General features: G+C 45.0%; 1 protein-coding gene across 2 annotated transcripts in view; it reads right to left on the reverse strand.

Annotated features, from left to right (window-relative positions):
- LOC123514511 (cytoplasmic dynein 2 heavy chain 1-like) overlaps positions 1–6,690 on the reverse strand; it is a 149,004-nt gene extending 142,314 nt beyond the window's left edge. For both annotated transcript variants that reach the window (XM_045272390.1, XM_045272389.1), the window contains exon 1: positions 6,602–6,690. The gene's annotated coding sequence lies outside the window, so the exon portion shown is untranslated. The remainder of the gene's footprint in view (positions 1–6,601) is intronic.
- Positions 6,691–7,370: the final 680 nt, after the last annotated feature.

Here is a 7,370-nt window from a genome sequence, read left to right on the forward strand (position 1 = left end):
CTGCGGTGGGAAGAGTACTGCTTGTTGAATGTCTATTTGATGAAACCGTTCTAAAATCCAGGATGTCTAAAAAAAACCAAAGACAGGAAGACTCGTCCGTCACGTAGTCCTGTTTTTCGCTCCTGGTAATGCGAATAAAACCAGTGACTGAATGGAAAACTGATTCGGACATTTTCACTCAGCTTATGAAATTTGCAGAATAGAGAAGTAATGACGATGATGATGATGATGATGATGATGATGATGATGATGATGAGGAGGAGGAGGAGGAGGAGGAGGAGGAGGAGAGGGAGAAGGAAGGTTAAGAGGAAGAGATGGTGGTGGGTGGAGGTGTGAGAGTGGACGTGGCGGAGGGTGGGAAGGAGGGAGGGAGGAGAGTCTTATGTGAAAGAAGAGTGAAGAGGAGAAAGGGAGAAGACAGCAATCATAACGGCAGTGGATGGATACGAGAGGCAGGCAAAAGGTGAGAGATATAGAGAAAAGGATGGAGGGAAATGAGGAAGGAAGACAAGGAAGGAAGAGGAGGAGGAGGAGGAAAGCATAGCAAACAAATAATCACAAACGGAGAAGAAGAAAGAAGAAGAAGAAGAAGAAGAAGAAGAAGAAGAAGAAGAAGAAGAAGAAGAAGAAGAAGAAGAAAAAGAAAAAGAAGAAGAAGAAGATGATGAAGAATAAGGAGGAGGAGGAGGAGGAGGAGGAGGAGGAGAAAAAACAACGAATAACGGGAGGAGAAGGGGTGTCTTCATGGTGATGGTGATGGTGGTGGTGGTGGTGGCTCAGCGGGAAGCTTTTAGCAGCTGGAACAATAAAGGTTATGACTGTGATCGTGGCAGGATTGTTGGGTCATGTCGGCAAGTGTCAGCGGCCTGCACACACACACACACACACACACACACACACACACACACACACACACACACACACACACACACACACACACACACACACACACACACACACACACACACACACACACACACACACACGGAAGTAAGAGTGAGACTGTATGTTTCATTGGTAAACTTCTATTTTATTATACTGCAACACAGCCTTCCTTTAAATGTGTCTTTTTTTTTGTAATAGTTTTCCTCTACATAGTAGCACTTTCTCTCTCTCTCTCTCTCTCTCTCTCTCTCTCTCTCTCTCTCTCTCTCTCTCTCTCTCAGTAACTGCCTGCCTTTTATTATTGCCTTTCACATCCTGATGCCTCCTCAGCCAGCCAGCCTCCCACAACTGTCCCTCCACCCTTCCCTTCCCCTACACACACGCGCGTGCCTGACAAATCACCGCCGCCATTAGCAGGAGCAGAGCGAATCACTCCGAGGCGAGGAAGGGAGAGGAGGAGGAGGAGGAAGGATGGTGATGGTAGGGGCGGGAGGGAAGGGAATGAGAGAGGAGGAAGGGAGGAAAAGGGAGGGAAAAGGGAGGGAATAGGATGGTTAGAGAGGGCAGGGGAGTTCACTTCACTACACTGGATATGAATAAAACCATCTTGCTCAATTTAGCGGCGGTGGAGTGGCGGCGTATTAGAATGACGCTGTTAAAGTAGCCGGAAGTGTGTAAGAGAGGTAAAGGGATACGGGGAGAGTATAAGGATGCTATGGAGGTGCGGCAAATATGTGACAGCTTAGAAGCGGCGGCGACGGTGAGTGTGTTAGGAATGTACTAGCTGTGTTGTATGTGTTACGGGCAGCGACCTGGCTTCAGCGGCATCCATGAAAGAGCCTATAAGCAGCAGCAGGAGGAGGAGGAGGAGGAGGAGGAGGAGGAGGAGGAGGAGGAGGAGGAGGAGGAGGAGATGAAAAGCATATAGTGCATACCATACTATACCTACCGCGGTGACGTAAGGGGAAGAGGAAGAGAAAGAGGAGGGTGATAAAGTGTATAATCTAGGTTTTAGATGAAGATGGGAAAACGAATAAACGTTAAAATGTTAAGAAGGAAGCAGGATGTAAAGAGGTAACGTAACGAAAAGTAGGGGAATAAGAATAAGAGAAAGAGCAAAGAAGAATGGAAGAAAAAATGAGGAGAAAGACGGAAAAAGGACAAAGTAGAAAGGAAGGAAGGAAGAGGGAAGGAGGGAGGAGGGAAGGAGGGAGGAGAGAAGTAGGAAGGAAGCAGGAGGAGGAAGGGAAGGGGGAAGGAGAAGGAAGGGATGGAGAAGTGTGATCTGGGCGGCGGCTGCAGCAAAATAATGTGACACAATAACGCGGGCCCTAAATGAGGTTGGCGTGCCCCTGGCAAGGTCATATAAGCGGCGACACAAGTCATATTTGTAATATTCATGTTGACACGCTTAAATAGCTCCAGCGTGTCGCCTATATTGTAAGACCCGCCTCATATGCACTCTATAATAATTTGGGGTCGGGCGGTGGGTCATGAATACAGAGCAGAATGGGAGTAATGTGTGTCCTTAATATGGTCTTGGTGAGACGGCCACGGCTTTCACGAGGAAGCTGGGGAGATGGAGGGAACTGGGGAAGGGAACTGGGGACGTAACTGGTGGTGAAAAACTGGGGAGGGGAACTGGAGTGGACGAAAACTGGAGATGACGGCAGCAGGGGAGGAACGGAGGACGGGGACTGGGGAGAGGAACTGGGGACTGGAATTAGGGAACTAAGGACTGGAACTGGGGAAGAACTGGAAACTGAAGAGGAACTAACGACAGCATATGGGGTAAAGGAACTGGGGAAGAACTGGGGATGGCAACTGGCAATTAGGAGAGAGGGAAGGAGGGAGGGAGGGGAAGGGAGTCGTCTTCGTCGTCGTGGTTGTTGGGGTTCAGTCGCGCACAGCAATAGACGTCACTTGCTATTCCTTCCTCCTCCGCTGTCTCCTTACTTCGTGAACCAAGGCAAGGCAGACACAAGCATCACGACGCCTCACATTGTTACCGACACGAAGGAATGATTTTTCTTTTTAATTGAGTCGTTCTAAAGGTTTTGTGCATGTATCTCTTCTTCTTTTCCTAGCTCTTTCTCTTCCCTACTCTTCTCTCTTTTTCTTCTCTCCTTTTCGTTTCATTTCTCATCTCTCTTCTACCGCCCTCCCAGTTCCCCTCCCCTCCCACAACCCTGCGGAAACTTCGATAACTGGAAGCACGTGTGTTGCCTATAATTTATTGTCTATTGTCCCCCTCCACACACACACACACACACACACACACACACACACACACACACACACACACACACACTAGTGGCGGCGGCAACGTTTCACACCTCGTCAGTATGATTATGTGATATGAACGCGTCTCTCTCTCTCTCTCTCTCTCTCTCTCTCTCTCTCTCTCTCTCTCTCTCTCTCTCTCTCACCCTTGATGCGATGGCCAGCCCGCGCGTCTGTCTCTGCCCAGATGGCGGATGCAAATAATACAGCTACGAAATAAAATTGTCACACTTATTTCTGCGTAACATCCTAACAAAAAGAGGAAAAAAGAAAAACAACGACAACTTTCTCCCAGTGCGTTGTTACAGTTTATCAAATCCGGCAAACGCTTTTGTTCGAGAAAATATCATGCATGGGGAGTGATTTGTTAACCTTGCTTCGCTTCATTCAAGGACTCGACTGGGTTGGTGCAGCTGCCGCCCGCCCAAGTGAGGTTCCTTTTCGTATTTTTATAGGGTGTCATTTTTTTTTTATAATTTTTTTTTTCGTTTTTAGTGCTGCCCGTCATTTTTTTTTCTTTTCGTGTCTTTTTTTTCTAGTGCTGCCCGACCAATATGAGAACTGTAGCCAATCGTTAGGTAATGTATTCAAAGTTTTCCATTAGGCGGTGCTGGTGTAATGAGGGTTTTAAATGGAGTTGTGTGCAGGTAGAGCCTATTTCTTTTTCGTAAGGCTTTTTAGATACAAAACTATATAGGACAAACCACCCACCTTACGATAGAAAATTATTTAGGATATCCCCCCCCCCTACCCTCTATCTCACTCTCTCTGAATATTCTCCCTTCCCCTTGTCAATATGGTGATGTGTGGTGCTAGAAGACAGTACATTCCCAGCAACACTATTTATTTCCCTCATGTTATAGTGGAAGCAAGTGGTGGTGAGGTCTGTGCTGGATGGTACCTACACTCTATCAATCACCAATGAAGGAATAAATGAAAAACGTGGGGGATATCCCGATTAGTTTAGCGAAATACTTAAAGAACAAAGAAAACACATACATGCATGAAATAATAAAAAAAAGGTCAGATGAATGAAAAAAAAATGGAAGAAAACAATGACTAACTAAATGAGAACGAAAACACAACATTGGTATAATTTTAAGATGTGTTTAAGAGCTTCGATTGTTACTTTCTTACTAGCTTGCACTACACAAAGGCAAATAAACGTCCCTATAATTGTTTCTCCCTCCCTCTAACCCATAATCATCATCAGAGAGAGAGAGAGAGAGAGAGAGAGAGAGAGAGAGAGAGAGAGAGAGAGAGAGAGAGAGAGATTGCTTGTGTGGACAGAAAATGAAAGTGAAATGAGTGAGAAAACTTTGACAATTCGTGCAACAAGAAACTGGAGGACGGGGAGCTGGGAAAACTGTAGCTCACGTCTTCCCTTCCTCCTCCTCCTCCTCCTCCTCCTCCTCCTCCTCCTCATTACTCTCGCCGCTCTGCTATTAATGCATGTAGTCTGCAGCTCACAAAAAAAAAGACAAAAGCAAAAAACACGAGTCGCAATGAATAATTCGCCTTGTTCTATGACGTATGGCTCTGGGCCGCGTCAGGAGGGAAGGGGGAGGGGGTGAGGATCGTCAGGAGGGGCGGGAGGAGGGGTGGCGCTTTAATATTTGGATGTAACTTTTTTCGGGGGTCTTTTTTTTTTGCTATTTTTTGGAAACTATTGTGTAGGAAGAGCAAAAAGAAAAAAAAAGGACACCAAACATCGCGTGATATATAAATTTTCGAACATGATTGCAATGCCTACTAAACTGGACGACTTCACCGATGACTGTGCCGGATTTCTATAACCCTCACCCACCCTGTCCTCCTCCCTTCCTCCCTCCCTCCCCCGGATCTTTTTGTTCTTTTTTTTCATCTTTTCCTTCTCTCTTTTATTGAATTTTTACATTGTGGTCTTTTGTAGTTTTCTCTCTCTCTCTCTCTCTCTCTCTCTCTCTCTCTCTCTCTCCAACCTCAAAACTTTTAGTAGTAACCCGTATGTATGAGTGTTAAAAGAACGTATACCCGTTTTCACTCCCGCGCGAATGGCCCCCCCTCCCTCACACACACACAGATACAAACAAACACACGCAAAAAAAGGGACAAAACCATAGCCAGAGGCCGCCATGACGAGCACGCGAAACGGTATATCAGCGATCCCGTCCCGCCTCGCATAAAGCACGCCATTACGATGCGATATCTGCATGGAAAATTGAAATGTGCGCGGGAGAGTGGAGACTCGCGGCCCCGGCTCGCTAAATTGGTCCAGGCTCCCCTCTTTGTTTGTGCCGTGTAGCATATCAGTGCGCTATCTCCGCGCCTGTCGTCCATTGAATAATAACAACACCACGGCCGGATTTAACCCCGGGAAATATATCATTTTTCTCTGCTTAATATCCTCACATGTTGGTATATTTTACGGGCGGGTCGTCCAGATATGAAGGGAGGGAAGGGAAGAGCGGCAGGGAAGGGAGGGAAGGGAGGGAAGGGTGCGCAATTTGGCTGGGACCGAAGTGGCACAGTGAGTGCTAGGTGGGTGTGGGTGTGTGTGTGTGTGTGTGTGTTGCTGGTACTCGTGCAGGATTCACTGATAGACGGGATGGAAGGACGACTGTATTAGGAATCATGACGCAAATGTGCAAAAAATGTGATTCAAGTCTCTTACAAAGCAACAAGTAATCAAAGCAACCTCAGCGAATGAACAATAACAATCTTTACATCTTCTACAACTGTCTGTCTATTTTACTCAGTTCACTCATAAGAATTCGCATCGCTCTATTCACCTGTTTATTTTCTCGTGCACTGTTGCAATTCACCATTAGAGGCTTAGAAATTAGTAAAAGTTATAATATCAAGCTTTTAGAAACACGCGAATTGTGTGAGATAAGGATAACCGAGATAACAAGGACCTCTAGTTTACGCTCGCTCGCTCTCTTTCTCTTTCTCTCTCTCTCTCTCTCTCTCTCTCTGGCATTCGAGAAAATAAGACTTGTTTTGCCGATAAATGAGAGGCACTACAGCGCTGTTTGTCCTTCTATACTAACCATGACGTGTGTGGTGTAATATAATGCGAGGCGTGCTGATGTGAGATTCGGATTGAGTGGTGCCACCTCATTCTAAGTTCCAACATTAATTAATCAAGATGCCTGATGTACGATAATCAAGACATCTAAACGATGTATATTGAATTGTGGGACTTTTACTCAACAAACTACTGTACTTCTCAGGTTCTTAGGACGTTTTATCATTTTCCAAAGCAAAACTGCATGTTGTCGATAAGAGGCTAGCAACTTCACCAATGATTTCAACTGCTTCACTAATCTCCCAGGCTGCGTGGTTCCTATTACAGCACTCCATGTCCCTTCAGCAGCCCAGCATGTGTCACTCATCACACCCAGAGTACTCCATGGTAATCACTAATAACAACCAACCCAATAAATCTAACCTTCCTCCCATGGACGTATTCAGCGGCAGAGCGTCCATTCCACACCAGCTCCTCCACCAGCCAATGGCGTCTTTTCCACCACTCTGACGTGACAATGTATAGACACAATGGAAAGTATTAATCATAGATCCTTTGAAACACTCACAAAATGACTGGATTCGAAATTAGATTCACAAGTGATCCTGAATCTTTTTTCAAAACCTTTTCATCTAAAGATTCGATCCTCAAATATTTCGAAACGAGCAGTTCCAATTTTTGTTGTTGTTTATGAATATTCTTGTAGGCGGATGGTAGCCTCAAAGGTGAGCTGTGTATGATATACCGCGCGTATCTGCTGAGTATTGTACTCAAGTATAGACAAATTAAGAAGTAAACGTCTGGGAGATAAACTTGGCTGAACAGAACAATGCCGTGTAAAGAAAATAGATGATACAGAAATGAAGAAAATGTGACATTGGACGTTAGGAGTAACTATGTTAAATAAAGTCAGGCCTTGGACGATGAGAGAGCAAGTAAAAATAACAATGATGAAGGAAGTATGAAAAAATATTGAAGAGTTGCAGGATTGTTATGAGAAGAAAAGATGATGATAGTGATGATGTGACTAGATAAATGATTAATGTGAGTGTACTATCAAGGTCAAGAATTAATAAAAAGTTCGTCATAATTATCAAATATCACACTATAGATAAGTGATCTACAGAAAGCCATTGCAGTTAGATTTTAAGTGACCACAAGACAATTTACAACTCTGAAACTGATTTTCTGC

Source organism: Portunus trituberculatus, chromosome 38 (assembly GCF_017591435.1).
Source record: "Portunus trituberculatus isolate SZX2019 chromosome 38, ASM1759143v1, whole genome shotgun sequence".
In the NCBI taxonomy this organism is placed as follows: Eukaryota; Metazoa; Arthropoda; class Malacostraca; order Decapoda; family Portunidae; genus Portunus; species Portunus trituberculatus.